Consider the following 18785-nt stretch of genomic DNA (forward strand, 5'->3'; position numbering starts at 1 on the left):
TGTAAAAATATCTGTGTTTTCTGATGCTCTTAGGAGACCCCTTAGGAGATCCAAAGGGATCTCGACCCACAGGTTGAGAAGCACTGATCTAGAGTGACCCCCGCATGTTCTGAGGACTCCCCCCTTTTCCTCTCCCCACCCCAGCACCAGCCTCACTCCTCAGAGCAGAAGGGAGCAAAGGGAGCAAAGGGAGCAGAATGGCAGAGGTGTCTGAGCCTGCAGTCTCCTTCCCAGCCAAGCTCGCTGACTTGGGAGATGGTCAGAGTCCCTCCACTCACAAGGGCTGTGTGGACGGCTTGTTCCTTTGAGCTTGGTCCAGCCTGATCAACTAGAAGGTTTAGCTCTGGAGTGAAACTGGATTTTACCTCCGTAGGGGATTGCCAGTGTTCGGTTTTGTTAGGGTGCATGGAAGAAATTGGGCCATTCCGGGATGAACTTTGAGTTAGCAGCAGCAAGGAAGCCACTTTCTGGTGAACTGACTGCCATAGCTTCGCCAAGGGCCTTTTTTTATTGTTATACAAATTACACCTTAGCAAGTCGATTTCCGCATACCAAAACCTCTTATCTGAAGCTCCCTGAAGGAAACAAACAGCAATTCTCAGTCACAAGGCCTCTTGGTTCTCTCACAGCCAAGTTTTGCTGCAGCCTCGAACCCTTCAGGAAGAACTCAGATAAGAGGCAAACACTCCAAACAAAAGGTAGAGATCCCAAAAGCCAAGTCGTAAAAGGCTGTCCAAAGCCCAGGTGCTAACACTCCCGAGTTCAAGGCAGCTGCAATGCTCTGCAGGCTCTCCAGCTACAGGGGATGGTTCTTTTTCCTGTGGGGATGCCCAGGAAGAAGACATGCCTGCGAGTCAGCGCACAGATTGGCCCAGCACTGTAAGGGATACATTCAGGGTATGTGCTCAGTCTCTGGTAAGACCCACATTGGTCTCACAGTCACCATTGTCTCTGCAATGTATCTGAAAAACTGCTGTTTGATTCTCAGACCCTCAAGAAGTTCTCTTCCCTTGTAACAAAGTTTATTCTTTATATCTACTCTTAGACCAAGAACGCTGCTAGCCTAAAGTCTCATTAAGCTATGCTTGTATCTTGCAATTAGACCTCTTTTTCTCATAATTTCAAAAGACTCTGAGATTCCTGTGTCCAAACCTTCACAGCCTTGTCACAGGACCTTCACATGTGGGAGGAACGTTATGTCTCACCAGATTCTCTTACCCCAGCTCCTTTCCCAGAGGACACGCTTCATAATCCATCCAGGCACATTTCCACTTAACTCCAATCCCACTTTCCCTACCAGACCTCTCCTCCTCCTCCTCCTCCTCCTCCTCCTCCTCCTCCTCCTCCTCCTCCTCCTCCCCAATCCTTCTCTCCATCTGTTCTTTACTAAACTCAGGTCCTGACGTGTTCTGGACAATCTGTCTGACTTCTTTACTACCAAGACAGGGCTCCTGTATTCTCCACCTCTGTGGATGGCCTTGGATAAGCGGAAATGTGATAGGGACAACATTACTTTCATTTTAGATACTGTGGAACTATTTTTTGTACTCTGGTGGCTCAGGTTCAACCCTTCCCTCCCCGTTCTCCTCACTGTTTCATGGAAAGCCAGGACTAGCCCAGTTGAACCCCCTTGTAACTTATATGACAGACAAGTATCTTCTCACTCATCCCTTTCTGGCCCTGCCTTGTTGCCCCATCTCTTCCCAGGTAGAGATATGTCTAAATTTCAGGTCCATTTCAAAAACTCCATAGGCTCACACCAAGTTCCTTGTCCCATAGTGGCCAAGAGCCACCTGGAGCCTCAAATGTCTTTCCTATAGTCTCTACTGTAGACTCCTACCTTACCTGACAGTGTCACCTGAAGTATGGGGCCTTCATTCCTGGAGATTAGGTAACAGCCACCCCTGTCACAATCACTTTTTTTTGGGGGGGGGAGGTGGGGAGACAGGGTTTCCCCATGTAGCCTGGGCTGTCCTGGAACTCTCTCTGTAGCCCAGGCTGGCCTCAAACTCAGAGATCCACCTGCCTCTGCCTCTGCCTCTCGAGGGCTGGGATTAAAGGTGTGCGTCCCCACTGCTCAGCCAACAGTTACTCTTAGGGGCTCTAACAGTTTTCCTCAAAAACCCCCAATACAGTTTAAAGGAAGGATTAGCCTCTCAATAGGTTCTGGCTGCTGGGCTATGTAACCCTCTATATGCAGCACCCCTATTTAGGTAGTAAAGAAGTCAGATGGATCTTCCAGAACAGTCCAGGACCTGACAACAATAAATGAGGCTGTGTGGTTCTAACCCACCTTCTAGTTTGCAGTCCTTTAATGCTCTGGGATAGGTACCTTCTGTGCTGGTCAGGTTTTGTCAACTTGACGCAGACTACAGTCACCTGTGAGGATGTAATCTAATTGAAGGATTGCCTCCATCAGATCGACCCGTGATTATGTCTGGGGGGGCACTTTTGGCCTTGATAGTTGATGTGGGAGGGTGGACAGTGACACCTCTGGGCAGCTGAGCAAACCATGGGGAGCATGTCAGTACAAGCGTGTTCCTGCATGGCTTCTGCTTGCGTCCCTTCTTCCAGGCCTGTCTGTGTGATGGACACTAACCTGGAATAAGCCCCTTCCTCTGCAAGTTGCTTTTGGTCATGGTGTTCATCAGCGCAAGAAAAAGTAAGCTAGGACATCTTCTAATGCCTCCTGATTCACAGTGTTAGATGTTAGGGATCTACGGTGATATTTTATTTGTACTGAAATGTGATTTTATTTGTATGTTAATAAATAAAGTTGCCTGGGGGTCAGAGCTAATAGCAAGCCATAGCAGAAGCTGGGCAGTGGTGGTCCATGTCTCACACGCCTTTAATCCCAGCACTTGGGAGGCAGAGCTAGGAGGATCTCTGTGTGTTCAAGGATGCAGCCAACATGGAGACACACGCCTTTAATCTCAATACCAACCATAGAAGACCTGGAGGTCTGTATAGACAGGCAGTGATGAGGAGGTCATGTGGCTGGGTTTACAACCAATGAGAAGGCAGAACAGAAAGTCAATATAAGGACAGACACACAGGAAGTAGGTCTCTTGCTGAGGGGAAGGACAGCAGCAGCAGTGAAGGGTAAGAAAGGTTTTTAGCTCTTAGCTATCATTCTGACCTCATGGGATCTTAACTCTGTAATTGACTCTGTGTTTCTTTTCTTTTTGAGCTGAGGATCGAACCCAAGGCCTTGTGCTTGCTAGGCAAGCACTCTACCACTGAGCTAAATCCCCAACCCTTTGTGTGTGTGTGTGTGTGTTTCTTTCTTTCTTTCTTTCTTTCTTTCTTTCTTTCTTTCTTTCTTTCTTTCTTTCTTTCTCTCTCTCTCTCTCTCTCTCTCTCTCTCTTTCTTTCTTTCTTTCTTTCTTTTTGTTTGCTTGGTTTTCCGCCCTTCCTGGAACTCGCTTTGGAGACCAGGCTGGCCTTGAACTCAAAGAGATCCACCTGCCTCTGCCTCCCGAGTGCTGAGATTAAAGGCACGTGCCACCACCGCCCGAGTCTTATTTAATAAGACTGTTCATTTACAGGGATCCTTTTGTGTTCTCATCCATCCAGACCCTCAGCTCCTATTTGCTTTCAACAGGACCCCTCCACCCAGAACACTCAACAGTTTGTCTGATCTGTCCCACTTTGGGGCTTTGGTTACACCCCACCTTTTTGGATAGGCCTTTGCCCAGGACCTGTCTTCCCTTCAGTGTCCTCCCAGAAGCAGCCTCCTTCAGCACACAATGACTTATTAAATCTGCAGACCAGACAACCCCGTGCAAAGGAATGTGCATCATGGAAAAGCTCCCCCAACACAGGACTCAGGAAGGCTGTGTTCCTAGAATTCTTTGCACAGCCTACAGACGGGCCTGAGACTCTTGGCAGCTTGGCTGGTCAGCCTCCTCAGTAGCTCTTCCCTGCTTCTGTGACCTTAGGGAGGGGCCCTGGTGACCTTTGTTTCAGCTTCCCCCAGATGCGTGAAGCTTGTTCACTTCCTGGTGTTTCAGTCTGGAGAAGACTGCCACACAGTGGTAACTCCCTGCTTCTTGGCTGCAGCGGCTGTAATATGTCTGGCAAGTGCCTGCAGCTGTGACTCCCCCACAGTGATGGGTGTGACCCTGGGCTGTTGGCTAAAATAAACTCTCCCTTCCTAAGCTGATGTCGCAAAGTATTGTATCATAGCAACAGGAAGGTTTCTGAGATGGGCTTCTGTTTGCTTAACCTTCCGGTTTGTTTGGTACCTGAGCATTACAGACCATTAAGCTCTAGCTAGGATTGTCTCAGGGATGTCAATCATTACTATCTACACTGACACTGTGCCCTACTATTGAGGACCTCTTGACCTCTAAATGATGTCACAGGTGACCTTCAACCTCCTGTAATAACCATCCACCTTCTTCTCAAATATACAGCTCAATTGTTTTATGCCTTATGATCTGACTCTCTGTTATGATATGACTCTGTGACAGAGAGTCACCAACCAGGTCCCCCAGCACCCTTCTTGGGTGTGAAACAGTTCCAGAAGGAAGATCTTTACCCTTTGATGATTTGACCCTGCTGATCTGTAGGGGCGGGGGGGGGGGGAAGGGGGTGCAGAACGGGGAGGGGATGTAGAGACAAAAAAAAGCCAAAACCAAAAAGTGACTCCCCCACCCTCATTCTCTGAAGATCAGGTCCTGATTGCCTGGAGCCCGACTCAGTGGCTGGTGATTCCTTAAAGGATTAGTTCCCACCTCCTAAAGAGCCCTGGTGCCTTGCCTCAGTCTATGTCCTAAGAAAATAATGAGCCACCATGGCCTTATCTTCCCAAATTCACCCCCACACAACAGCTCGAGGAGCTGGTTGAGTGTGTCATGTCCTTCCTGTTCATTTACTGTTGACAGTCCATCCCTGAGGGTGTGGACTTACTCTCCTATACCACATTTGCCTGTTTTTGTTTTGTTTGTGATTTTGTTTGCAAGATGTGCCCACCGTGCAGTAGTGACAGAATTGTTCGAAAGGGTATCTCACTACCTTCTGATTGGATTTGACGCCTCCTCTACATGAGGAAATTTTATGGTTGGTACTGAGATCCTGGTCAAAAGTCTGTGGCTGGGCAAGTCATAGGCTCTGGGTAGAAGCCAATATTACTTTGCTAAATGGCCATGCAGTCAATTTGCCTCATAAATATTTATGCTTGTACCTATAACACTGGGCTGGTTTCAACCTTGTCCTTGTCATTATGGTCTAAGCCCTCCTTTGCTTCTATTAAAAGCCTTTGAAAGAGCAGGTTTTGGATTAAAACTCACTCAGTCCTATGGGGGAAAGAATCCAGCTCAACTTAAAAACTGGCAAATGATAAATCTAAAGCTACAGAATCTTTGGGGTTTAAATCTATACATATGGCTCTGTATCATCTGCATGCGTTAGTTTTGTATATTGTTTGCATACTACCCAGGTGATTTATAAATTAGTCACAGAAATTGAAATTTTTCCTTTTGTTCACAAAGTAAATGGAGTGTTAGGCCAAACTGATATAGTTGGATGATATGAAATGTTGAAAGAGATAGAGAAAAGAGCTTCAATCAATGTGGCCATGTTGGAAAAAGCAAACTGAGAGGTCTAATGGCCCCAGGTCCATATTTAGACACAAGTTTTACATTTAAATAAAAAATTAAAACAGAGTCAGAGGTACACATAATCAGTCAAGGTGTTATTTGATCATTGCCATTCTGGTCCCAAAAGATGCTCCTCAGAAGCTCCTACTGCTCGAGGTATGGACTGATTCTCAGGAGATTATTGCTCCTGGGGGCCCAGCTTTGCCATCACACCTAACTGTCTGATGCAGCGGGTGTCCCTGTTAGGGGCTTGTCCTATATTGGTCTAATAATAGGCCTTAACCTTGGGAGTCATCTCTCAAAAGCTGATGGATATTGCTTGGCCCAAAGCATGTGTCCAGGATGCTTATAAACAATAGCAATTGTGAAAGACAAGCCTTGTGCAGGAGGCAAACAGCATCTGGTGTTTGCTGGCATCTTCTCAGGGTGCACAAATGCCTATATTCCACCTAGACTGACGAAGTTACTCCCTAGCCTACAGTTCCTCTTCTCTGGGTCTCTACAGCTTCACGAACATCTTGAAGACCACTTATGCCTGAAAACTTTTTTAAAAATTAAACATTTTCTTTAATCAAGAAAAAAGACATCTATTCAATCTAAAGGTGTCTGATTAGTGCATCTGCTGGCATATAGAACTGCATATGTTTTCCTTCTGGCACTATTTGTATAATACATGCTCGGTGACTACAGCTTCGACTGTTTTCCTTTTCATCTATTTCACAATTAGATTTCTTCTTAGGATTATTTTATTCTTTCCCGCATTCTCAATATATAACCATCAGTATTTTGTTTGAAACCAACCCAGAGATATAGCCCAGGAGCACACTATAAGAATGACTGCCCTGGGACAATATGTACTTGTAGCCTTCCTGGATCTTACCCCATTAGGAGCCATTAGTGGGCACTATGGATCTTATGTTTTTAACTTCCTTATAAAAATTGAGTGTTGGGTTGGGGATTTAGCTCAGTGGCAGAGCACTTGCCTAGCAAGCGCAAGGCCCTGGGTTCGATCCTCAGCTTTAAAAAAAAAAAAATTGCGTCTAGGATGCAGAAGTTTCAGACTAAACTCAGTGTGAGGTGGGGATCTCAGCAAATTCCTACTCCATGGGGTCCAAATCTTCCCAGTCACTGACTAGAATAGGGAGTTTTGTGGGCCCTCATAGGCAGAGATTGCGCCCCTTCACAGCAGGAAATACTTAGGAAATGTATCCAGCTCTCCCGCAAAGATTTCTGGGGCCACAGCTCTCGGGAAGGAGTCCAGGTGGGACAGTTGGGTACAGTGAGATCTAGAAGGCCTTACAAAAAAGGATGCAGGGGTAGTACATAAATGCCTGCTGGTGAAAAAAGGATGGTCGCCACAGCTAACTCACCACCAAGCCTGGCTGGAACTGGCTGAAGTTACTGGAACAGGTGTGTGGAGGCATTCCAGAACACTCGAAACTTAGCCCTAACTACAAGTAACAGAGTGCAGAGAAATCCCATACTATACAAATGAACCTCAAAGTAGGTGCTATGCAAATGAGCCCCCTAAAAAAACGCACCCTAGTGACACAAATGCCCCAATCCTTGGTGAGCCAACACTAGGGTGCTAACCTTTCTTCCTGCTCCAGCACACTTCTTCCCTGGGAAGCACATCCTTTTTTATGTTTTGTTTTTGTTTTTGGTTTTTGGTTTTTTGAGACAGGGTTTCTACGTGTAGTTTTGGTGCCTGTCCTAGATCTCACTCTGTAGACCAGGCTGGCCTCGAACTCACAGAGATCCGCCTGCCTCTGCCTCCCGAGTGCTGGGATTAAAAGCGTGCGCCACCACTGCCCAGCTAGAGACACATTCTTAATACATTTTCTTGCATTGTTTGTCACTCTGTGTCCCTGTCCAGTTCTTTGTTTTGGGATGTGAGAGCCTGGAACCCCTCTAGATGTGCCCACCACACCCCCATACCCACTGTCGTCACTGGTACGCCAATTAAAACAAGTACTGATGCAGAGGAGAAAATTTAATCACCGTGGCCACAGTAGAAAGGGGAACAGATATAACGACTTCCCAAGTCGTCTTTAGGATACTGATGTGAGCTTTAGGTTAAAACAGAGAATTGGGCCGGGCGGTGGTGGCGCACACCTTTAATCCCAGCAGTTGGGAGGCAGAGCCAGGTGGATCTCTGTGAGTTCAAGGCCAGCCTGGTCTACAGAGCGAGATTCAGGACAGGCACCAAAACTACACAGAGAAACCCTGTCTGGAAAAACAAAAACAACAGAGAATTGGTGCAGGACAAACGGAGCTACAAATAACAAAGCAGTCCTGGTCCAGGCACAGCCTTGTGTCCATAGATCATTGCCCTCCTCTGGAGAAATGGCCTGTCCTGGGAGGCTTTGCTGCTACTAGAATCCAAGGTGAACCTCGGGGTTAGGACAATAACTTATCTGAGATTTCAGCCTTGAAGGTGGGTGAGATAAGTATAAAAACAAGGCAGAGATGCCAAGCTCTCTTCCTGGACTTTGTTGCTTTGTGGACCCAAGTCGGGAATCAGTGCTATGTAGCAAGTCTCTAAGTACCTGTTACAACCTCAGCTGCACAGGAACATCTGGGGCGGGGCCAGGGAGGTCAGGCCTCTGCATCCTATCCCAGCTGGGGGTATGGAAGCCCAAGGTTGCCTATATGAATCCTGTTCACCCAAAGGAAGGGCAGCTCCCCAGTGACGTCAGATGGTAGCAGTGACCATGACCATCTGAGCACTGATCCCTGGTGACATTCTGGTTAGTTTTCAGTAGTTCTGTGAGCAGAAGCCAGCCAGCCTGGGCTGCTGTTACTTCTTGCTCCTACTGCATGCCTGGGCCCTGGGGGCTGGTCCACTGGGCATGATCAAGAGACTCCTGCCCCACCCTCACCCCCACCCTGCTCATATCCAGGGAGAGGAGAGAAGCTTCCTGCTCTGTATCTTGGGTGAGAGCCAAGAAAATTTTAGGACTCGACCTTATTACCTGGACTCCCTTGTTGGGGCAGAGTAAGAACCTCTTAGAGTGTTCAGGCCAGGGCTAGGGGACATGGCCCAGTCACCTCCTGACACAGGATTGCATGTCTCACCATTTCCCCAGCTGAGCATGACACCAGGCTTCTAGGTAGGCCTGAGAGATGGGGACAGAGAAGGCATATGCTTTCCAGGGTTCCTTAAAGCCACCGACGCAAGGACCAGGTTGGGTGGGCCCCGGCCTGGATGCTGCCCCTGCAAGTATCAAACACTGCCTGCTTTGGTGCCCATGAACTGCAGAACCTGGTCCCTCTGTGTATGTGACATTTGTCAGTCCAAATAGGGGACTAAAGTGACCCAGATGATCATCAGATCACTAAAAGAAAAAAAAAAAAAAAAAAAAAAGCTAGGACAGCTATGCCTCCAACCGGGAGAAAGTTTATTAGTAGTCTGTTGCTGATCTGCATACAGAACTACTGGCAATGGGCCTTGTGACCTGGAACCTGGAAAAGGACCAACAGCCAGCATGGCCCCTAGTGACAGCCGGGGGATTGTGTCAGGAGAGCAGGGCAGGGAGGTAGGTCTGCATTAGCATATGAAAGAAACCAATTGGCAGAGGGGACTTGACCCTGTCCCCTCCAAAGCCAACTCGTAGCAGATCCACAAAAGCTTACACCCTAGTGACCCCTAGGTGCTGGCGCCATTGAGCTTCTGACCTTTCTTCAAACTCTGGCCCACGTTTTCCCCTGGAGGTGCTTTCTTCCTTAATAAACTGTCTCTACTTCTACTACTCTTGACATGTCCCTGGGCCGTTTCTTTTACCAGGAAACAAGCACCTGGAAATCCCAGTGAGCGCTGATCAGATTCCAGGACCTGCCAGTAGTGCGATTGATGGCCCTGTTGATTGCCAGTGCCAATCAATGCCTGCCAGCCAAGACCACTCAGGAAGTCTTAGCAACAACAATGCCTGGCTTGGTACTTGTTGGTGGAGGTGTCTGAACATGGCGGCAGGGTCCTGGCCAGCTGGAGGCTTGTTGTGATGAGGTGCCGCTGACATAGGATTTGGCAAAGGCCCTGTCACTGAGTTGCGTTCAGCTGTGCTACGATTTGAGCTGTGGGAGGCGATTAGGGTCTGAGGAAGCTGGTTTCTGCTCTGGACCGAGTGCCAGAGTGGAGCTGTGGGATGACAGGCACGCTGGCGTCTTGTTGAGCAGATGAAGTGAAGGTAGGTTTGTACTACTGATGAACAGCATGGTGCAGTCCTTCCTGTGGGTTGGAGTGGGCGCTGTTTGTAGGTGCGTGTCATTTTCTCTGCCTTGTTCCATCACATGGCGAGAAACTGGCAGCCAGCAGTGGGAGGCCCAGGAGAGGAGTTGGGCCATGCACAAGGTGCCCTTTGGGAAGTGAAGGCTAAGCACCCAATGGGGCAAATGGGACGCATGGGTCTGTCCTGTCAGCTTCTGGCGGCAGGAACTGCGCTCTCCCTGAGGCTGTGACTAGATGCTCACCCCCATCCTCTCAGGTTAAAGTGGGATCCCTGGCCTAGAGGTCTGCAGGCAGGCCGCTTTTGTTCTGGTAGCAGGTTACAAAGCCAGGGGTCAACCTTTTCTATAGAGGGCCAGATAGTAAACGTTTAGTCTCCTTTGGAGCCAGTCAGCTTTGTACTTGCTGGGCGAGAACAACCATTAGTCACAAATCAACAGATGCCTTTGAGATCCCACAGACAGCAATTTGCAAAGGAAACCAGGAGGGGTTTCGGGCCTGGTCCACAGGTCCACCAGAGACAGCAGGCTCATGCCTCCAAGTTCCTTTCTTGCTAAGAAGTGCAAGGCCACCCCCCCCCAATGCCCCCCCCCCTGCCTTTATCCATAACATCTCAGTAGGGAGGAGGGAGGGCTGGGCTTGCAGAGAAATTAGCTTCTAAAAAAGGAGCAGTCCTATACAAGTTTCACTACTCTGGACTGAGAATAACACAGGAGACTAGGGGCTGAGAGTCCTCTCCTTGGCCCTGCATGGCCACAGCCAGCTCCATATCTTAATGAGCTTGGCTCTAGGACACAGCAAGAATCAACAGCACATTTCGCCCACAGAGGGCAAGTTCAAAGTGTCTTCAATAGAGAGGCTGTGTGAAAATATGAGATGATGGGAAATCTATGCACCGGCAGTGAACTGGGGACCAGACTCACCTTGGGTGTGGCTTCTGTCACGTAGTGATCAGCAAGCTCTGTCCATCCTGGGGAGGACAGTGGTGATACTTAGGAAAGAAAAGGCCCCAGGGCATGGGGATGCCTTGCAGGGAGCCACCCTATAGCACAGAGCAAAAGGAAGAGAATGTCCAACTAGACAGGAAGGGCTGGGGTGGGGGTGGGGCGTGCTCCGTGAGCCTTGGGCCCTCAGATCGCAGCTAATACTCCCAGGAAGAACTGCTGGCTAGATGCTTGTAAGCCCTAGTCTTGTTAGGGACCCTCAAAGGAGGATAGGAGTCCAGCTATGAGTTCCAGGGTATACAAAGGCACAGGGAGCTGCAGGGATGTGGATCTCGTAACCCCGGTTACGTTTTCTGAGAAGACAGCAGGGCCGCAATGTCTGCAGATGAGCGGAGGCAGGTGGCGACCCGAGAGGACATGGAAGCAGCCATGTTCAGATCAGGACAAGCAGCTTGACCAGACGCTTCATGTTGAGATTGGGGCTGCAGGCTAGAGGCTGAGGCCACAGTCAGTTTAGCCCCGATGCTCTGAGTTGTACTGTACATTGAATATAGAGAAATGAGGAAACGGGTGTGGCCGGAGTTAGAGGAGGGGGGTGTCAAAAAGATGCTGCTCTCGATGGGGGAGGGAGGCCGCCGGTAGCATCAGGGCCAGCCCTGCCTCCCTAGTGGGTCTTTCTTGTGTCCATGACGCTCTGGATGCCTTTAAACCCCGATTCACCCATCCTGGAGCAACGGTATATTAGATTTGAGGCTGTAAAGAAGGGGATGTCACCAGCACCTCCAGAACACGCACACTGAAACCATTCTCTGGACGACGGCGTTGAAGAGGAATGGATGATCACGGGTAAGTTTTTAGCCTGTGGGGTAGAGACAGCGGGGAAGTCAGGGCTGCAAGTAAAATAGAAACAGAAACTGACGCCAAGGGTGATGAGCCCTGGTCTGGCTCCTCTGACGCCTTGGAGCTTAGTAGAGACGTAGCAAATGTCAGGCTCAGGAAAAACAACAACAACAACCCTTGTTCCGGCAGCTGGGATATAAGGGCATGTTGTGTTGTAAGGCCCATCAAGGTGAGTATGAGCTGCAGTTTCAGAAGGGTGTGTTTTCTCAGACAATATGGGGCAACAGAGACCTGTCTGTAGGTTTGGAGAAACTGCAGTAGTTCCTATGTTCGGGTGGAGGCTGTAATATTTTTCCACGGGGCTAGAAGAATCTTCCACAAAGTACTCAAGCCTGTGGACAGAGACTAGGAGGAAATGACAAGTCTGTCTTCCCAGTATAGAATATCCATGTGGGCTGGAGAGATGGCTCAGAGGTTAAGAGCACAGGCTGCTGTTCTTCCACAGGTCCTGAGTTCAATTCCCAGCACCCACATGGTGGCTCACAACCATCTATAATAAGATCTGACGCCCTCTTCTGGCATGCGGGTATACATGCAGGCAGAACACTGTATGCATAATAAATCATTAGAATACCCATGCAAAATTGATGGTAGCTCCAGTCAGGCAGTCTCGGGGACCAAAGGAACAGTTTGAGTTATCATCTCTATATAAGGGAACCTCCCCTGAATTACAGGAGAAGGCTGCAGATCCCCTCAGTCAGAGGCCACTATCCCTGAATAATCATTCAGAGCAAAGGAAGTGTTCTTCCCACTGATGTGGACTTTGCCCCTCTTGATGTCAAATTCTGACCATACATGCGTGGTAGCCTTACCTGATGACAGTGAGGAGGACAAACAGCACTCGGGGTGGCATGGCCAGCCAGAAGGGTTTCTCTGTGTTCTTGTTACTGGACCACAACTCCAGCGCTGCCTGGGAGGAAGCAGAATTCTAAACGGTCCCCCGAGAGCAGTTGTAACTGTCCGTGGGTGTGGCCAGCACAGCTCAAGGTGAGAGTGGAGGGTTAGAATGGGGGGCGGGGGGCATCTAAAGGGATGGGCAGAGGTTTGGGAGCCAATGGACACAGGGCAGGCGAGGACAGCCAAAATCTTGGAAGATCTTGGGTTCAGGGTTGGCTGACCAGGAGTGAGTCCAATTTGGGAACACCCCAGTGGCCCCACCGTACCTACAGGAGCGTTCTGAAGTATACTTAGTAAACCCTGGCCTGAGAGCTATTGCTCAAGAGACAGGCTAGGGTAAGGTGTCGGGAAGACCTTAAGTGGGGGACACCAGATGCACAATGGCTCACCCCAAGATGGACTGATTCAAGGATGAAGACTGAAGAGGCAAGGGCCATGGCCATAACCCCTGGGGTCACCAGCATGCCAGTATCTGGCAACCTTGTCATGCACTGCTCCCAAAACCTTTACCACAACCGTCGGAGTACCACGAACATGCTAGTCTTGTCTCGGGGGTGAGCCCATCACTTGCTCCACAGGGCAGCACCATGCACTTGTGTCTTCTGTATCCCTGTATCATAGTTCACTGAGGACTCCCCTCCAGACAAGCTGCATTTGAAGCTGCTGTCTTCAGATCTGGGGCTCCATCCCACTTTATTTTTTCAGAGCTGAGGACTGAACCCAGGGTCTTGTGCATGCTAGGCAAGCGCTCTACCACTGAGCTAAATCCCCAACCCCCATCCCACTTTAGAGTGCATGTGTGTGATGCCCCCCATGTTACTCATGACAGCATGAAGCCAAGTGAGAGGGACTGATGTAGTTGGTTCATGAGGATGGGGTCAGTAGACTCTCAAATCACTCACACCATACAGAAATCAAATAAACTGGAAGCCAGTTGCTAATGGAATCCATATGTATGCCAGGCCTAATGGTGCACACCTGCAATCCCAACACTTGGGAGGTAGAAGCAGGAAGATCAGAAGTTCAGTGTCACCTTCAGCTATGTCGTGAGTTCAAGGCCAGCCTGGATCATATGAGATCCACTCTCAAAGAACACAGCAGTCCATATTAATGTCATAATGCATATTCATCAGACACTACTCTAGAGCTACCCTTTTAGCCTTCCAGGGCTTCGCTGAGAGCCTGTGTGACTGCTTAGACTAGGGAAAAAAGCCAGAGAAACACCAAAACTGTTTTAGAAGACAAAGTTCTCCTTAGGCTTCCTGTTACTTTGTTACACATTCCCCCCCTTCCAAATAGAATAACAGTCAATTTCAAAGAGCCATGTCTACATTGCCCAGCATGCCTAAACACAGAATGTTGTCCTAGAATTGTCTGTCAGATTGACTGACAGCTATAGAACTAAAAGAGAAAAAAGATGAGCACTCATTAAGTAGAGAGAGTTGTCTTGCTGTGGCTCTAGAATTCAGCAGTGGACTTCCTGAAGGATGGGCTCTCTGGAAAAGGAGATGACACCCTTCTGTGGTCAGACAGTGTGGACAGCATGTGGCATGGGCAGGTCTCTGCTCTCCAGAGGAGGATCTGAGCTGAGGAGTGTTGGAGTCATCTGACCTTCCCCAGGGAGGGGACGAGAAAGGGAGGATGAGAAGAGAGGGGTACAGTGGCCAAGCCTAGCCGCAGGTGAACGAGGTCAGCATGTGTGGTGAGCCTCAACTGTTTTAGAGAGAACTCTGGGCTCCTGATTGGAGTGGCACACAGAGGAGTATGGAGGAGACTGAAATGCAATCCAAACAGTTAAGGGAGAGGGAGGGAGGAAGAGGGACAAAAAGGTGCATTAAGGTATTCTCCCTAAAGGGTAACATGAATTTTCATGAGTATTTTCCACAGTTACAGAGGTACTGGTGACATCGATGGGTGCCACAATCCCATCTGCTCTCTTGTTGTCTTCCAATTCTTCACACCACCGTGCACCTTAATGCCTCATGACTCTCTCTTCTACACGTCTCTTGGATCCATACTACCTTGTACACCACAGTTGATGGCTAATCAGCTTATATGTCCCTAACCCCAGCTGTCTAATCTCAGAAATCACTGCCACTGGTATTAGTGGACCACACATCTTCCACCTATATGACGTTGATGCCACTGTTGGCAATATGGGTAATATCTTCTGGGCAGATGGCCTCCATACTGGTGGTAATAAAGGATAAAGTGGTGGCATTATTGCAGCCTTCCAAACTTGCCTCATCGCCCAGAGGCAAGGTTCCTCCACCCAGGGATATGCCAGGGCCTCCCTTCTTAATCTGGTGGGCCTTGAGAGCTTTGACAGATGACCATTTTTCATGAAGCTCTTAGGGCACTCAGAGCAGGCAAATCTCATCTCCCCCATGCATGTGTGTTTTATGTCTCTGCAGTTCATCTGGATGTGCCAAGTGTTGCCCACAGCATGACCAGGAACACACAAGCATGCCTCTTCTTTACACGCCAGCTCCACAGTATTGGAGGTAGGAGGTGCCATATTCTGTGCCACACCCCAATATGGCAGATGTATAGTTTGTTTTTATGCTTAGATCTCCAGAGTCTCCCTCACTCCCATTTGCTGTCTTTACAGTAGGGTCAGATACACATGTCCCACTGGGCCCTCTGACCAGGCATAGGGATCAGGGCTGTTCTCTTCCTGATGTCTCCTATGTATCCTACCACCAGTAGATCCATGGAGGTCAAAGGTGAGTTCCGTGATCAAATGGGGTATTTTTGATAGCCAATGGCAGGCTGGGAGAGGGGTCTGGTTCCCTGAAGTACCCAATACTGAGGTTAATCACCTGGAGGCTTGGTGCAGAGGAGAGTCGCGCAGCATTCACCTGACTATGCAGCAGGAATAGGGGCAGCTGAGGCAGAGGGTGATATCGCTGCTGCTATTCTGCTCCAAGTAAATACCCTGCACTTGAGGCAAGGTGATTGTCTGGGCCCGTGGGTCCTGAACTTGGAGATCTTGCAGCTGCAGGAGTGGTGTCTGCTGACTGACATGTCCCTTGACCCTCACTATTGGCGTCTCAAATGATGATGATACCAGAGTCTGGAACAGCCTTAAGTTGGAGGCTCTGGAGGGTTTCCTCGGGAAGTAGTTTGAGTTGTGAAAGTCCGCCCTGCTGCTGCTGCCACTTGGGGGGCCTGAAGAGCTGTCCCCCTTGAACTAGCTAAGGGGAGTAGGGATTGGTTGTTACTGTGTCTGCTGGCTTCACTCTCCCTCTTTTTGCTGACTCCCTCGCAGCGAGCATCCCAGCGTCTGGGTCTGCCGTGTGTCCAGAACATCGGGCTCCCGTAGCCCACTGACCTGGAGCATCTGGCCTCGAGAGTTGGTCCCCGATCATCTACTGGCAGTAAACTTCATAATTTCCATGTTGCCGGTGGTAGTGGTTCTTGAGTGCCTATTGGCTCTGGTGCAAAAGCAGCTGGATCTAGCGTGTGAAGACAGCCAGTGAGACGGCTGATGGAGGTCCCTGAGGTGACAGGCTGTGAGCCACTCTCCTGGGATCCAGAGCTGCTGATCGTGACTGCTTGAGAACTGGGAGTCAAGGTAAGTGTAGAAACGCTGCTGATAGAGTAGCTTCCACTCAGGGGCTCTGGTACATCAGTCGCATATGGAGTCTGTTTGAAGGTACATTATAGTCAGGCCTTGGAGGGGGACAGGTTTGGCGCAGCAGCGACGATGCCCCCATTTCCTTGATTTGTGATGACCCATTGGTTTGCAGCTGCTATGATCATCATTTCACCAGACTCATCCCGTTGCACTTGGGCCTCGGTGGCAGCAAACTGCTGCTGCTGCTGCCTGTCAGTGTCGGGAACTGTGGGATCACTTTATACCGAATATTAGGCATCACTCTGGGTAGTGATGCCTGGATACTTCTGTAAGTCGGAGGTGGCAGCCACAGCAAACTGCCCACCAGAGACTGCGGTTCTTGGAAGGTTCACTGATATGGCTGGTGTCGGTGCTGTTGCTACCCTGTTTCTTTGGGACGGTAGTAGCCTCAGAGGAGAAAGATGATCTGTCAGTCTTTGGCACCCTGTGAAAGTTGACAGGCCGTGAGGTCAAGTTCACCTGTGCCTCTGACTGGCCCAGACCCTAGGAATCGCTATTCTTTCAGGTTGCAGCCAACAGAGCCAAAGCCAGCCGGGACTCATGGCCTCTGCCTCCACCATTGCTGCGACGTGAGCCTGAGGAAAAGGGGCCACCACTGCCACCAACATCTTTTTCAAGACTTCACCACCGCTGCCACTTCTTCGACGACCGTAGCCTTGGCTGCTCACGGTGAGGGCTGAGGGGTGAGTTCAAGAGGGCTGGTCCAGAGGAGGGAGGGTAGTGCTGATGGGGTAAGCCAACTTGGACCCAATTCAGGAGGGATGGTGAGCAGGAGGGATGATGAGCAGGAGGGATGATGAGCAGGAGGGATGATGAGCAGGAGGGATGATGAGCAGGAGGGATGATGAGCAGGCATGTCCAAATGAGGCTTTTTTTACAAAACAAAGGTAGGAATAAGCTGATGGCTGTGCCCTGGTACCTACTTTGCTGCCTGTAATGTCTCAAAAGAAGTAGGAAGATTCCATTCTTGGTAAACTAGTCATAGAGGGAAACTCTGTCAACTTAACCGAAGGCATCTCTAGAACCCCTGGCGTGCTGGTGATGGGGTGAGTACTTGACCAAGGTCTGGAGTGAAGTGGTACACTCACTGTCTGCACATCTTGTTATCACAGGCACTGGAGGTCCTGGGCAATGCAGAGAGACAAAAACTAACACATCCCACATGGAAGATCCTCCTCTTCTCCAATAGCAATACTCAATTCTCCTTGCTCTATGATTCAACACAATTCCACAAGATTTTAAAATTAAAGTCGAGGCCTGTAAGAGCACATACTTCTCTTACCAAAGTTCAGTTCCCAGCACCCATGCCAGGCAGCCCACAAGCCCACACAACCCCAGCTCCCAGGGATCCAACACTACTCTAATCTCTGTGGGAACCTGCACACGTGTGTACAAATCCACACACAGACATGTAATGAAAAGCAAAGAAAAATCTTTATAGAGGTTAAAATGGAAGTTGACAAACTGATTCTGAAGTGTGTATGATATGCAAAGATACTGGACAGCAAACAGTCTTGAGAGGGGCGAGGGCTGGAATCCTTACATTACCTGGCTCCAGAATGTGCAAGAGTGTGTGCACTGTGTCACCTTTGTGCTGTCGGGGAGAAACTGGTCAGAGACCAGAGCAAAATGTCCAAAAGACTGCCTGGCCAAAGACCCCCACTATGGATGGAGAAAAGAGCCACCAATGAGAAGGTGCAAGGCAGGTGTTGGGGTGTTGGGGTCAGGATAGGGGGTATCCCCTGGGCCCTTTCTCCCATGATCCCCTGCAGAGAATCTTCCTTCTTCCATCCGTGATCCAAGTCTCTACAGCTTCCAGAATGTTCTCTGGTGGGAGAGTAACACTGGTTCCCACCCTCCACATAAAATGTGCCCTGACATGTTAGACAGAAGTCCACACCACAAGGAGCAGCCAGCCTGCTACTGCTCTTACTCCCTGGGGAGTCAGAAGCTGGATGCCAGGCCTGTTTCTCGGCCTCCCACTGATACCTACATTTGAGTTCCCTCACTCTGACCTCAGTGGGGCCTAGAGAGCTTTCGTCTCTGGGACTGCTGGGGGACCAGGCAAGCAGGTGCCCCACCTCTATCTGACCCTGCACTGTGTCTATCCCCTTCACACTTCACCCCTTTCTGGAACCATAGTGGTGTCTTGGGGAACACTGTTCAGACCTCAGTCTGTTTTGTTTATTTGTTTGTTTGTTTGTTTTTGTTTTTGTTTTTGTTTTTAATCACAGCAGTGTATTCTGGAAATGTCCCTTCTGTGGCTGGGGACATTGCTTTGTCTGGACCTGCTTTGCTCTTCTCTCAGGATCAGCATGTATGAAGGAAGCTCACAGCCTCCCTCATAGAAGACTCTGCGTGGCCCGCCCTGTGCCTGGAAGACACCTCCAGCATCTCTTCTGAATACAGACTCATCCTCTTGCCCCATCAGTGTCTCTGTGGTGTCCTTGTGACAACCCCCCACCCCAGTGACCTCTAGCCTTTATGCTTTGCAGCCTGACCAGGGTCCAGTGCAGAGTCCCCATAATGTCCCCACCTCTTCTGATTCCTCTAGTCCTGAGAGCCGCAGCCTAACA

At 49.5% G+C, this 18785-nt stretch overlaps 1 pseudogene; it reads right to left on the reverse strand.

Annotated features, from left to right (window-relative positions):
* Positions 1-15289: 15289 nt before the first annotated feature.
* Positions 15290-18637, reverse strand: LOC118573382 (annotated as a pseudogene).
* Between the last annotated feature and the right edge of the window lie 148 nt (positions 18638-18785).

The sequence above is a fragment of the Onychomys torridus genome, chromosome 23, assembly GCF_903995425.1.
Source record: "Onychomys torridus chromosome 23, mOncTor1.1, whole genome shotgun sequence".
Lineage (NCBI taxonomy): Eukaryota > Metazoa > Chordata > Mammalia > Rodentia > Cricetidae > Onychomys > Onychomys torridus.